Source organism: Arvicanthis niloticus, chromosome 10, assembly GCF_011762505.2.
Source record: "Arvicanthis niloticus isolate mArvNil1 chromosome 10, mArvNil1.pat.X, whole genome shotgun sequence".
NCBI lineage: Eukaryota > Metazoa > Chordata > Mammalia > Rodentia > Muridae > Arvicanthis > Arvicanthis niloticus.
In genome coordinates, this window is record NC_047667.1 from 34,992,734 (window position 1) to 35,007,601 (window position 14,868).

The window sequence follows — 14,868 nt, forward strand, 5'->3', positions numbered from 1 at the left end:
TTTTAGAAGCTATGTTTAGTGCTTCCTATAACTTCAGTTAACTCAGTCATTCTGGATTTCTGACCCATAGTCTCATAGCCAATCCTGGCTATTTACTTTGAGAGAAAAGATCTGAGTAGATAGTTTTCAGCTGACATTCATTATAAAGCCAAAAAAAAAAAAAAAAAAAAAAAAAAAAAAAAAAAAAAAAAAAAAAAAAAAAAAAAAAAAAAAAAAAAAAAAAAAAAAAGCCAGGATCAAAAGTAAGTGTTTTAGTTAGAAGAGATGACAGAGGTTCTGGTTAGTCAACAAAATGATGGACTGGGTATTAGAAATATCTTATACCTCACTGGTACAATTAGGAATAAGTATGCTCTAACTGTATTTTGAGAGAAAAGTGTTACTTTAACAGGAAGAGTGATATGTAGGAGGAGCTAAGTGGGAAGGAGTACTGAGAGGAAGAGATGGAGTAAGGAGAGAAGATGAAGCAGAGGAGAAGCTAGGTGATGAGAGAGAGAAAGAGAGAGGGGGCATGGAGGCAGATGTTCACAGGTCTCCACCAGTCAAAGATAGTCTTTATATCTAGGTTGGGTATCGGATTACCCTTCTGATTGAGCATTACCAAACTTATAAATCCTTTGATTAACATTTTTTAAAAAATTGTATAAAAGCAAAAAGGAAAGAGGGGCATGGGACAGGGGTTTTCTAGGGAGGGGAAATGGGGAAAGGGGATGGCATCTTAAATGTAAATAAAATAAAATGAAAAAAAAAAGTGGAACTAGGCTTATCCCTCACTAAAGGGTGAAAAGGAATAAAATGCCTTGCTTTTACACTTTAAAAAAAAAAAGAAAAATACTAAATAAAATAACTCTTAAAGAAACCAGAAGTATGTAGAAAGTGAACAGAAGGCATTAATAAAACTTGGAGAGAAAAGTTAGGAGCAAATTTCTGCTTTACAATTCTGCTAACAATATTGTTTTTAATCTCACTACCATGTGAGGTTCTGCCAAATGATGAAAGATGAATTCAGAATTGAATTTGATGAACTCATAATTTCAGAGACCATAAAAACTAAGTTTTTCTGTCCTTAATATGTTCTCAACAGGGGAGAAATGAGACAGATCAGTTAAAATTCTAAGACAGTTCCTGAAAAATGTTAAAATATATACAGAGAAAAAATTCTATTTTGCCGAAGATCTGGTACAGTAAATTTATCCACATTCTAAGAAAAAAATTATGTTAGGGCTATGGGCCACCTGTGAAATAACAGAGTTTCACCATGGGCAAAACGGTGTCAGGACAGAAGTTGAGTGAAGATGTTAGCTAAGGTTTAAGTTTTAATAATGGGAAATAAAATGGTCCTATTTGCAATAAGCAATTTTCTACATGAGCCGAATCTAATAGTTTTTAAGGGCACTTATCTTATAAGGAACATGATCTGTGAAGGAAAGGAGAAATAATTAATATGTAAAAATTGGAGAAAGTATATAGGCAGAAATCTTAAGAAGAATATTTGTATTAAATTGGTTTTCCATTATAAGTGATTAATATAAGTGAACAGAGATGCCAATAAATCAGATTGTGCAGTTTACATAAAACGATGTTTCATTGCTACGGTGTTTGGAGATAGAGATCACCGCCTGCGTTCATTTGTAGTCCAACTTTTGCCAGATTCCTCTGATGAGAGATTCAACCAGAAATGATTGCAAGAGACAAAAATAAGAGAAACACAGAGTACCCATTATTATAGTTATTTTTCTCTCTAAAAGAGCTGGCATTATTACACAACACAATTTGTTCTTTTGCTTATTTTTGAATAGGTGTAACATCTGATCTAATTCACATTAATTACTACTAAGAATTTGATTCAGTCCCAATCATATTTTGTATAATAATTTGAACCACACAACTCTATTGCCAGCAATCATGGCTCACATGCAGTAGAGATAATCAGGCACAAATCTTATTTAAAGGGATACCACCAAGAGAAAGACGTCTACAGAGAGAACTAAATTGAGAGTCACTGTGTTCTATGCTGGTGAATTTCTGTTCCCTCACTCCATATTGCTTTTCAAAATGAATCAAAATCTTAATCAAACTTGCTTCCGGGCAAGTCTGAATTAACTTACTGCTGTTTAGATGAATCTTGCTGAGAAGACTGAAATTATACAATATTGTGACATGAAATTAAGAGGGGGAGTATCACATTGGATGTTCCTGATAATTGCTCTATTTGTCCTGACTTGCTACTTTGTGATGCAGCCATAGTTTGTACAAGAAAAAGATATGAGAGACTTACAGTTTGGAGGAGAAGATGTGAATCATTTAAATAAATATTAAATTACAGCTCATCTTTAGATGTTGTGAAATGTGACAGGAATTTAAGTGCAATGAGGACAACTGAAAATGTGCTTTTACCATGAAGAATTTCAAAATGTACATATACACAAATCTAAGTGGTTGAAAATTTGTCATTTTCTTGTTGTTTTAATGATTTTCTTTCCAGTAGACACCTGAAATGTGCTAAAACAACTTACCACAGTAAGGAAGAATCAAGGGATTAAGATACTGAGTGAGTCGTAGACAGCAAACATCCTCTCCCTCCAAGCAAGTGAAAAGGAAAGATCACACCTTCAGTAGTGTAGGAAATGACTTTCTAATGCATAGGGATTAGTGCACAGTAAGGAGGGCACTCTGCTCATAATTAGATGATTTGTGAAACAAATTGGTTATGTGTTAACCCTAAGGCAGAATTCATGTTTAGTTATCCATTTGAATAATTATGGCCCAAAAGATGCACACATAAAAGTACTTCATGAGACCCTCTTCCCTCAAGGCAATATCATTCCTAACCATTAAAATAATAGCATTTTCACAATAAACACCTCAAATTGTTGGAATAAAAGGCTCTATTATGTATATTCTATATGAAAATTAAATCCTACCAATTAAATACTGCCTCTAATGCCTATCAAAATATATTAATTGCAATTTTATTGTAATATATTTGATTTGATGATTTATATATACGTACATAGTGTGTGTGTGTGTGTGTGTGTGTAAAATATTACCGACAAGATCACTCAGAACCTGAAACATTATGTTCTTAATCAAAAATTTAAGAATATCATGAAGATGCAGTTCTATGAGAAAATAAAGTGAATTGAAACTGACAAATTAATCTTTAATTCCTGCAATTTTCCTCATAGGTATATTGGTACACTGCTATGAATATACAAGTGAATTTCACTGAATTACACTGTTTAACATGGTTTTGTGCCTCCTAATTTCCATGTTTTCATTGAGAAGAAAGTTAAACACATTATGAATATTCTGAATATTATTCATTAGAAGGCACTCTTTTCTGTTGAGTGTATGAGAATAAGTTTTACTACATGGTCAACTTGCTATAAAAATCAATAAAATGGTTTTATTTAAAGCAATGAGAAAGATCAGAAAGGTGAATCCAAGTATAGAAAAATGTAAAATAATTCTTCATTAACGATTGCCACTTTTCACAAATGCTTTTAAATCTTTCAAAATACTGTACGTATAGGTTTCAGAAAGTCAAATTGACAAAAATGTGAGTTATTCAGTTAAATGTGTTATATGAAATGTTCAAGTAAGCACCTATTAACAAAATATGTATTGCTTGCATGGTCCAAAAGAATGTAAAATTACATTATTCAAGAATTGTAATAGAATTTCCTAGAAAATGAACCCAGAAAATGCATTCACACTTTATCTTCAAAATAATATTTAGCTATAAGTATTTTTCTGCCTTCAGTATTCATTGTTTGGCATGAAGCCTGAATTGTTTGGTGAATTTATTTGTCATAAATTTCTAGATAAATGCACATAGAAAAACAAAACAAAACAAAAAAACCTATAGTCATATGATAATGTTTTCCAACTATTTTTCAACTTAAAATAACCAAGAGCAATGACAACACTAAATAAGACTTAGGGGTTTATGACCTATTATTGGCCCACACTTCAAAAAGAGGTAACCCATTCTAGGTACTTGGATATTTATTTGCCAACACTGGAATAGAGTTGTTATATTGTCACCTCATAACAGGGTATCCCTATTTAAATTCTTTACATAGAAATGTTTACATATCTATATTTATATCCATATGTCAATATATCTATTTATTATAACTATATATGCATACAAATATTCATTATATACATGAATGCTTTTCCTACAGCAATTTATATATGACTTTTTAAAATAAATTTTAATATTAGTTACCTATCCCCATATATACTCCTATGCCTTCCCCTGCCATTGCACAACCTATATTCAATTTAATTCTTCCAATTTCATTATTTTATATTTTCTTATTAGGTAACATTTCAAAAGGCTGAAGGAATTTGAAAATTTCCATCATTAAGTCTTATAAAATATTTGAAGAAATAGATATTATTGAACTCATTATTTCATATGTGCATTAAACATTGCAAGTTGGGGCTCTGATAAATACTCTTTATGATTCAGTATATCCATTAAAATAGTTAATAAAATTAAAAATTATAATTATTGAATTCTTGAATTTAGATACAGGAGCATAGAAGGACATACTAATAGGTGAGAATATGTACTAATCTTGGGTAGTACTGGAGATTATTTCCCAGCCTTCTTTTTGGGGCATTTCACAATCACCTGTAACACTAATGGATTTTATGCCCTCTTTGACCTATGTGCACAGTGAATTAATGTGTATAAAGCCACAAAAAGACACATACATATACACATAATGAAATATCATTTACATTTTTCTTAGAATTAGAAATAAAAATTTCTAAGTCAGATAAAAGCACAAAGAAACAAGAACAGTCAAAGATTGTGGCATGATATTAGAAATGATGGAGGCCTCACAATACCATATAACTATCTAATACCATTTCAATACCATTGAAACTATCTAACATGGAACAGGAGCATAAATCAATAGAATAGAATAGAGATAACAAAAAATATAATTTAAAAAATGAGTTAAAGATCAGAACAGATAGTTCTTATGAGTACTGGGGTAGTCTTCAAGTGTAGTATATGCTAATAATTGCTGCCCTATATCTATTGCTACAATTCTGACAGTATATTATTTTGAATATAACAAATGCTTATTTCTTAAAATTCTTTATGATTATTTTTAATTGACTTGAACAGTATTTCTACCATTTGGGAAATAAAATAAATGGGTAAATGGAACATTTTGGAACACTGATGATACACCTTTAGCTTCAGCTTATAAACATTTTGTTTGTTTATGTTTGTTTTAATATATGTAATGTATAACATAATATATTATGTATGTATACAACAATGTATATTTATGTATATATTTGTGTGTATACATACACACGCATACATATGTGTATTTATATATATGTTTGTATATGAATAAATGAAGTTGATAGTTCTACTATTCTTGAGAAAATTACTTAGGTGCCTAATAGCCTAATATATGTATATTATATTATGCATATATATACATAATACATATATATACACATATACATATGTGTATATATATCATAGCCATATATACGTATATGCATATATATATCATAGCCATATATATACACATTAGAGTGATATTAATATTAGTTAATAATAAAAATATTTACAAGATAATATTAATATACATTAATGTATTAAATAAATGTATTTACCAAATTTATTTGAAAAATTATATATTCCTTATCAGAAATAATCAAGTAAAGGCTACCTGTGTCCAGTTTCCAGTTGCCTCAAATTGTAAAATTACTTAATTTTTTGAAAATCTGGTCAACAAATGGGAATAAAATACAATCATTTTGGATTTCTTAATCTCCTTTTGAGAGAAAACTCTAAACTATCTGATTTACATCCCTAGAGAATTAGAGATTAGCTTTCCTTTTGTTTCCTTAATTGCTTTAATCTGAAGAGATAATAGACTTTGTCTTGTATCTGGAAGAGTCTCAACAGAACCCAGAATAGATCCCTTTATTAACCTCTGGGGCACCAAAAAGAATGAATGGAGGGTTACTCTCTAAGTATTTGCAACGTAAAATCAGTGAAGCCCACAAACTAAGAAGCCTACTGAGCTTTTAGAGACTGGGAGGCCTAAGACTTGTTGATCCCTGTAGGTTTCACTTACATACCAAAGGTCTGGTATTAAAACTCTAGGCTTCTAAGAGATTTTCTCAAGAACAGTAGGGGTAGCAACCTCATTCCATTATGTTTAGTGAAAACCTTTTCTATATTCTTAAAATATGAAGTGCCCAACTAGTTCAGTATAAAAAAAAATAATTCTCATTTTAAAATTTTCCCAGAAATGACACTGAGGAAAATATTAGGAATTGCTATGTACTACTGTAAGAAATTAGATCTGATCCAGATAGTTCATTGAACATGTAATAAATTAGTGTTACTACTAAAATATAAACAGTATTACTGTTAAAGTGTTTAGATTATTTCATAGTATTCATTTCTAAATAGATTGGTTTTTGCAGTATTAGTCTTGTAAGATAAGTATTAGATTTCTTATTCAATATCTCAGAATGATCTTCAATTTTAGAATACCTGCAGTTGAAACTCCCTTTTGTTGAAGATAAAAGCTTTGAAAGCTCAGATTTCCTGCACTTTGTTTTCTTGATTATTATATACACTGTTGTACTTTTTGCTATAGCATAGTACCAAGTATTATGTGCATATTTACTATGTATAATATTCAAACATAAAACTTGAAGACAGCATGGAGTCCAGGAAACCATGAGACACAGCCCACAGAATCTAAGAAGCAAGGCTCACAGGGGTCACAGAGATTGAAGCAGGTATCATGGGGGAGCCTCCAAGGTTTATGTAAGCTCCTGTTTACATATCTTACAGCTCTAAACTGGGTGTTTTGGTTGGACAGCTAACAATGGGGATAGGGGTGTATCAGATTCTTTGGGACCTTTTTCTTCCCACTGGGTTGCTTTGATCAGTCATAATATGAGTGTTTGTGCCCAGTCTTATTGTATCTTGTTATGTCATGTTTGGTTGGAATCTCTGGAAATCTTACTCTTCTCTGAGGGAAAATTGAGGAGTGAATGGATCTGTGGAAAGGGAAAGTGGTGGAGTCTGGGAAGAATGGAAGGATGTTAAATAGCAGTCAGAGTGTATTGTGTGAGAGAAGAAATACTAATATAATAATAACAATAACAACCATAACAACAGTCTTGGCAGGCAAATTTTAAATCTGTGTACTTGTGAGGACAGATGAGAAAGAATAAAAGCCATGCAGAGCTATGCAGGCATACAAGTCATCTATTCAGCAGACAGGAAGCACATGGTTAGGAATAGAGCTTTACAGAAAGAATGAAAATGTCCAATGTATGAGAAAAGCATTCCTAGCCTCTGGTCAGTGTCTGAAAGAAAAGGAGAGAAGAGGAGAGGAGAGAAGAGGAGAAGAGAGGATTGGAGGGGAGGGGAGGGGAGGGGAGGGGAGGGGAGGGGAGGAGAGGAGAGGAGAGGAGAGGAGAGGAGAGGAGAGGAGAGGAGAGGAGAGGAGAGGAGAGGAGAGGAGAGGAGAGGAGAGAAGAAAAGGGGAGAACTAAGTAGAAAGGCAGACCCTGAGATTCTGACCAGAAAAAGTTCAGGATTTTATTAATAGGTTAATTTTTTCTTCTACAATTTTATCAAAACTTAATGACATATAGATCAAGAGTAGGATGGTCTCTTGGCCATGAGGTTGGCTGCCCCAAGTAGATTATCTCTTAAGGTGGGAATAAATGACAAACATTCACCCACAGGTAGATTCAATTTTTGACTAGAAAGCAGCAGTTTCCCCTTAAGAACTATTCAACACTACTAAAATGATATCTAAAACTAATATATTACTGTTTGTCAGACTAATCATATGTACAAAGTCATTTCTGATATTAGCTTATTTAATTACTGCAATTATCCCAAAACAACACAAATAAACATGTAGAAGCTCAGAGGATTTTACATTCTCAAAATCACACAAGTAGGATGTAAACTCATTCATTTAGCCTTTCTCTAGAATCTGTGCTAATATTCTTCACTACCACCATACTATATCAGTTTATTTAAAAAGAAAATAACAAAACAAACAAAAACAAAACATACATACTTAACAAGAATCTTTCAAAGGATACTATAACTGTTTTTCAAAGAATAGTATATTTAAATGTATTTTACTAGTTATGTATGAGAAATTTGAAAGATATTAGTTATATTAGTTTATAATCATGATCATAATTATACATTTGAGCAATAACCAATGTCCATGCATTAAATACAGATCAGATATCATGGAACATATTGATAAAAAACAAGATATGCAATTGTCTTTGCAAATATTGGTGGGAGGATTTAATCTAGAATTCTTGTGAAGGCATAGACATGCACAAATAAAAATATTTGGATGATCAAATATCTTACACAAAATGGTATAGCATAGTGGCTTGAGAAATGGAAGAGTGGTTCCAACACTTGCTGTTCTTGCAGAGGACCAAGTTTCGATTCTCAGCACCCACAGTCTGGCTCACACTCTTCTGAGCCAGATAACTCCAGTTATAGGTGATCTGAGGCTCTTTGACTCTTGTTAACATCAGGTATACTCATTGAATACATAACACCCATGTACATAATGTACACCAAGAAACCTCAAAAAATGTACCACTGGGACACAACTTATTAGAGATCCTCTTAGGTGGGTTAGCAAAAGAACAGCCATCTACCTTTAGTTTAACACTCAGCAACTCCCTTACTTTGGTTAATTTGAAGGCAAGCTCTTTCCAGGTAGAAAGTAAAATAAGACTAATTTAACCAAATATTGAAAACAAGCCAGTAAGATCAAATCTGTACTTGATCAGTCAGAAGAATGAATATATGCAGCATTTCATCTGTATGAATGCCATGGTATGTGTGTATGTATTAGTGTTTGTATGTATGTGTGTATATATATGTATACATACATATACATACACATATACATCATATACATACACATACATATACATAGGCTTAAAATGTGGATGGACACACCTTGCATACATTGATCCTGAATATATATATATAATCTTCAGAACAACCCTGGGGGTGGGGTCTTGAAGAGGCCTGCCACCACAACAATTTTCTTCAGTGTATTCTGTATTTTTATTTACTTTTAGTTAGTTTATACTTTTATCACCACTACTTTATGTCTTATCCATTTATCTATTCACTGTTCAGTGTGCAAATGCCCTGCACATTTTAACATGAGACAATCAAAAATGCCTCAGAATAACATTTCCATATAATAATATGGAAATAGTTCCATATTGTTTAAATAATAATTAATTAATATTTAGTTTAAATGATATTTAGGTTACTTGTATGTAATACCACCAAGTGCTAAGTAAATAGTGGTTACACCGTATAATTTTAAGAAAAGTACCTGTAGATCTTCTGAATGGATAAAACTTACCTTTAAGCAAGTACTTCACATATGCAGTACATTGACATGTTCGCTGTTGAATCCTTGAGTGATATTTGGATGTATTACCTGTGAAATATACTAAATATAAATAGTTTAGCTGTAATTTAGAAAACATCTGAGCTACAGGGAAAGTTAACATGCCTTTTTGATTAAATTTGAGAATTATATATGCTTGGAAATTGTGAGTCTAAATTTGACCCACTTCCCTGTAGTACAAGAAATGTGGAAATTTATTACTTTTTCTTCCTTTGTATTTGGAATGTATTTTTGCAAAAAAACATATTGTTAATATTAAATTTCAGTGATTTTGGCACTTAAAATTTTTAAAAGGAACTATAAAAAACTATATCTTTGCAAATATTTAGTAAAGTTTTCATCAACTTGTAGATTTGTTGATATACATAATAAAATTTACAAAAATAACGATTGTTGGTTGGACACTTATAAACCTGTTTTTCTTTTTTTACTACAATGTAAAAAGCGATGTGGAACTTATTGAATCATGGGAGATGCTGATAATGATTATTCTCCCCACACCCCTTAACCAGGCCAGAACTAACTTGTGTCCTGCTGGGTACAGTGCTGATGTGATCACTTGAAAGGGCTGGGGAAGGGGGCAAAGAGAAGAAAAAGACACATAGAAGATTTCTTGTTCTTCAAGGGAGGTTGAAGCTGCAAGCAAACTGTCAAAGTGCTGGAGAGCGAAATAGGGAGTGGGTGTTATTGTGTATAGTCAAAGGAAATTTACTTGGTCTAACCTCCATTGCCATTTGTGAAGTCCTATCCTCTTGTTAACTGGTAAATTTTGCCATGCCTGTTGTTTTGCTTAATTTTGCCCATATAAATTTAGGTTTAGAATTGTGTAGATAAGGATTAGAGTCAGGCTCTAAATGATTTTATAAACTAGCAGCCATCACTGAGGTCTGATTGCTAGACTATGGGAATATTTGCTTTACTTGTTAGTCTTGTTCGTCTCCACAACTTAAACTTTGCAAGGTATTGAATATTTGTAAGAATTTAAAAGTTAAAATAAATGAGACTCAATGAATACAATTTATATCTTATTTATTCTTCCCTCATATATTACATTTTTTCTGTAGTTTATAAACTCACATATAATCCCACAATTATATGGATTAGACATGACAGAGGTAGGCCATCCAGAAGACTAGATTCCAGAATTCAAACAAACAATTATCTTGATACTAAAATTTGTTTTGAGAATTGTATATTGCAGAATACACAGCCTCAGTGCATCTACTCATCAAGCAAGCTGAACAGACCTGCTCCAACCTCTGATGTCCTGGAATTCCAGATTGATGCAGTGAAGACACAGCATCAGAGGCTTAACAATTTACTCTTCCCCCTGCCCCTCTTCTAATATCTCAATGCCCATAATCAGCTTGAAGAAGTTAATGAAGAATCAACACCCCTATTCCCTGGGCTTGGGAACTGAGGTGGTTAATATTAGACTGTCCTTCTAGGGAAAAATAGTGGTTTTGTTGGAACAGGGAGCATTGGCTAGGACTTATTACATAGCCATAACCTATTGGTAGAAATCTGTATAATTAATATCAAGATGAAGTTATAATTTCTTAAATGGTACAAAATTTACTTTGATTTCCAATTTAAGGTTTTCATTGATATGAGTTTCTTATTAATATAAAAATGAGATGAATATTGTTACTCTCATAGGCATTGTGCCTGTATAACACATTTAGGAATACAAGGCTTAGACCCAGTCCTTCTTTAACTGTTCTAACTGAATAGAGATGGTTAGCCTGTGAGTTAAGGGCCTATAGGAAATTCATGGCTCTGAGTTTATTATTAGGGTGTTTTCTATATTTTATTTAGATATAGTTGAGTGGAGTTAACAGACAACAGTCCAGATTGCCTTACATGGATAGTTGGTTTTCAAAACGTCAGAAGTCCACAGAATTGACGTGACAAACATTTCTGTATTAATGTTCATTTTGATTAGAGACCTGTCTGCTCCTGACAGCTTCATATATTGAATTCTAAGAAGAAATTGAGCATCTTTGGAGTTACTCCAGTTGTGGTGAGACAGCCACTAGGCAAGAATTGCCTCTTTTCATCTACAGACAAATCAGTGTCCAGAAAAGAACACACTTGCAGAATAGTCGGCTGATTATATCTGCCAAGACACAGTAATAATCCCTTCATAATTTTGCATCACTAGGTCTGTCAGATGATCCTGGGACAAAAGGCTGAAGATTGGATGCTCCAACGTTTTGTAGTATAGGGATTGTCCAGGTGTTCAGTGGTCTCTGTTAATTTGGCTAAGTTTTAGAAGCTATGCTTTGTGCTTCCCATAATTTCAGTTAACTCAGTCATTGTGGATTTCTGATGGGGTTGAAGACCTATAGTCTCATAGCCAATCCCGGCTATTTACTTTGACAGAAAAGATTTGAGAGGATGGTTTTCAGCTGACATTCATTCTAAAGCCAAGAAAAAAAGCCATTCAGAACTAAGTCTTTTAGTTAGGAGGGATGACAGACGTTCTGGTTAGTCAACAAAATGATGAACTGGGTATTAGGTCTATCTTGTACCTTACTGATCCAAATTGGTATAGTTATGCTCTAATTGTATTTTAAAAGAAAAGTTTTAAGACTAATACTTTCAGGGATCATTTCTATAGTTCGCTACTAGAGAAGTTTCTCTGACTGTGTAGAGTACCGAAAAGAAAAGTTTTATTTTAACAGGAAGGGTGATATGTGGGAGGAGTAAGGAGAGGAAGAAGAAGAGTAAGAAGCAGAGGAGCAGAAGGAAAGGAGGAGCAAAGTGACAAGAGAGAGGGGGGCAGAAAACATGGAGGCAGATGTTTGCATGTCTCTGCCAGTCAAAGGTAGTTGGTATATCTATCTTGGGTATTGGGTTACACTTCTGATTGTATGGGCATCTTGTTATTGAGTATTACCAAACTTATAAAGCCTTTGATTAACATTAAAAAATAGTATAAAAGCAAAAAGTAGAATGGGGAAGGGATAGGGGTTTTCTAGGGAGGGGAAATGGGGAAAGGGGATGGCATCTGAAATGTAAATAAAATATCCAATAAAGATAACAAAAAAAAATTAAAGTTAAAATTAATGAGACTCAATGAATACAATTTATTTATTTATTCTTCTCTCATATATTACATTTTACCTGTAGTTTTTTCTCTCACCTCTCCCCCACTCCCAGTTTTACCCTCCACCTCCATCACCTTCTCCTCTGTTTCCCCTTAGTAAAGAGCAGACCTCCCAGGGATATTAAAAACACATGGCATATCAAGTTGTAATAAGACTGGACACCTCCCCTCATATTAAACCCAGTCAGAGGAAAAGCCAGGCAAAAGAATCAGAGACAGTCCCTGCTTCCACTGTTAGGAGTCCCAAAGTAGACCAAATGGCATTAACAGAACATATCTGCAGAAGGCTTTGGTCAGACCCCTGAAAACTCCCTGATTGTCCATTTAGGCTCCAGTAGCCCTGAGGAGACAAGTTAGTTTATTCCGTGTGTTTTCTTGTACTGTCCTTTTTCTTTCTAGCTCCTATAATCCCTTTTCCCCTCTTCAGCAGGATAACAAAGATTACACCTAATGTTTAACTATGAGTCTGTGTAACTGTTTCTATCAGTTGTTGGACAAAGCCTCTGATAGCATGAGAGTAGAATGTCATTAGAAATCATTTTCATTTCATTGGCTTTTTTTTTCTTCTTTTGTCTGTTGCGTTTGGTTCTGTCCTAAATGATTAGGCTATCTAACCTCTGTTTCCTGGCCCTACAGACAGTGTCACTGACAGGGATTGGCTCCCTGTCTTGGCAAGAACCTCAAGCTGAACCAGTCATTGGCTGGCTGCTGATTTTTGCTTGGCTATGTGGAAATATATACATACATATATATATATTTATATGTATATGTATATAATATATATTCATATATATGATATATATTTATATGTATATATAATTTATATGTATATATAATTTATATGTATATATAATTTATATGTATATATAATTTATATGTATGTAAAAATATACATATATAATGTGCTCTCTGCCAAAGTTAATGAGTATATGATAGTTAGAGAGCACATGTCAAGGAGGCAAGGGTGTGTCTAATGTCTCAGCAAAAACGGTAGAGTGCTGTGATTGTCAGGACAACCCTTTAGGCTGTAGGAAAAGACTGAAAACACAAGTTCAAGAATACATAGTTTCTCAACTATGTAAAATATAAGGATGCAATATGAATTGAATAAGGAGCTTCACAGACAAGAGAAAACAAAAACAAACAAAAAACAAGTCAGAGGCAGCTGTATTATGGACCAGCTTGTCAGAAAGATATAAAGGAAGCAGGTACAAAGTCAGGAATACCTGATTTCAAGGTCAGCTTGTAATAGAGTGAGTTAAGGCCCAGGCCGAGGCTTGAGAATTGTAATCTCAGGACAGCATCCACCTAGCTATATTTATTATTTGTGCTTACAAGCCCAGGCAGTACTCTGACACCATTTGCAGTATTAAAAAAAAAAAAAAAAATGTGCTTCCTGTTTTTGTTTTTGTTTTTTTTTTTTCTGAGAAGGCCCAGGAATGCTGATTCATGAGATAATCAAAAAGGAACCTGGAGGAAATGACTGAATTTATTTGTAAATGAAAGAATGGGCCTTGGTTTGAGAGAGCTGAGCTACCTGAAAGAGCTGTCTAGAGATCTCTGGAGAATGCTTCCAGAACACAGGCTATCAGCTTGCTGCAAGATTTGACTTTGAGTCATTCTTTCTGCTGCTCTCAACCACCCCTTCATCTGTACCCCAATAAAAGCCAAGCCTGGTCCTTGATGGCTGTCCTGTCACCCAATTTCTCTGTTACCTCTACTCTTGAAGGCAGGACAAATTGTAGGTCGATGGTTTCCTGGTGTCCCAATCCCTCCACTTTAAGTCTTCCCTGGTTAAAAGAGATAAAACAGTTCCAGCTTTGTATTCCCTTTTACCAGGAGTATTAGCTAGAGTTGAGACATTTCAGGTGGCTTAATTACAATACTCTGAAAAGAATAAAAGGACTATTTTTAAAAGTTCATGTTAATGGAGCATTATGTCCAGTTTCAGATTCAAAGACCAACAGATAATGTAAAAGTCAGTTAAAATGTATCTATTTTTAAATGGTTTTGATGTCTTCAGGGTGAAAACTTGTAAATACTTTATTCTAGCCTTTTGAAATAGGTACTTTTAAGTCTCTTCTGTAGGGTGATTTTTTGGTACAACCCTGCTTCTTCTATTTACCAAAAGCAGAATATGTATTTATCAAATTTTGCCTTTTACTCTACCATTGCTATTCTCATGTCCACCCAGTAACCAGAATTTGATTCTCAACTTTGGCCAGATTATATATATATATATAGTATATATATAAATGTAGT

At 33.4% G+C, this 14,868-nt stretch overlaps 1 pseudogene; it reads left to right on the top strand.

Annotated features, from left to right (window-relative positions):
- The first annotated feature begins 12,085 nt into the window (after window positions 1-12,085).
- On the top strand, window positions 12,086-12,190 carry LOC117716686 (small nucleolar RNA U3; annotated as a pseudogene).
- The last annotated feature ends 2,678 nt before the right edge of the window (window positions 12,191-14,868 follow it).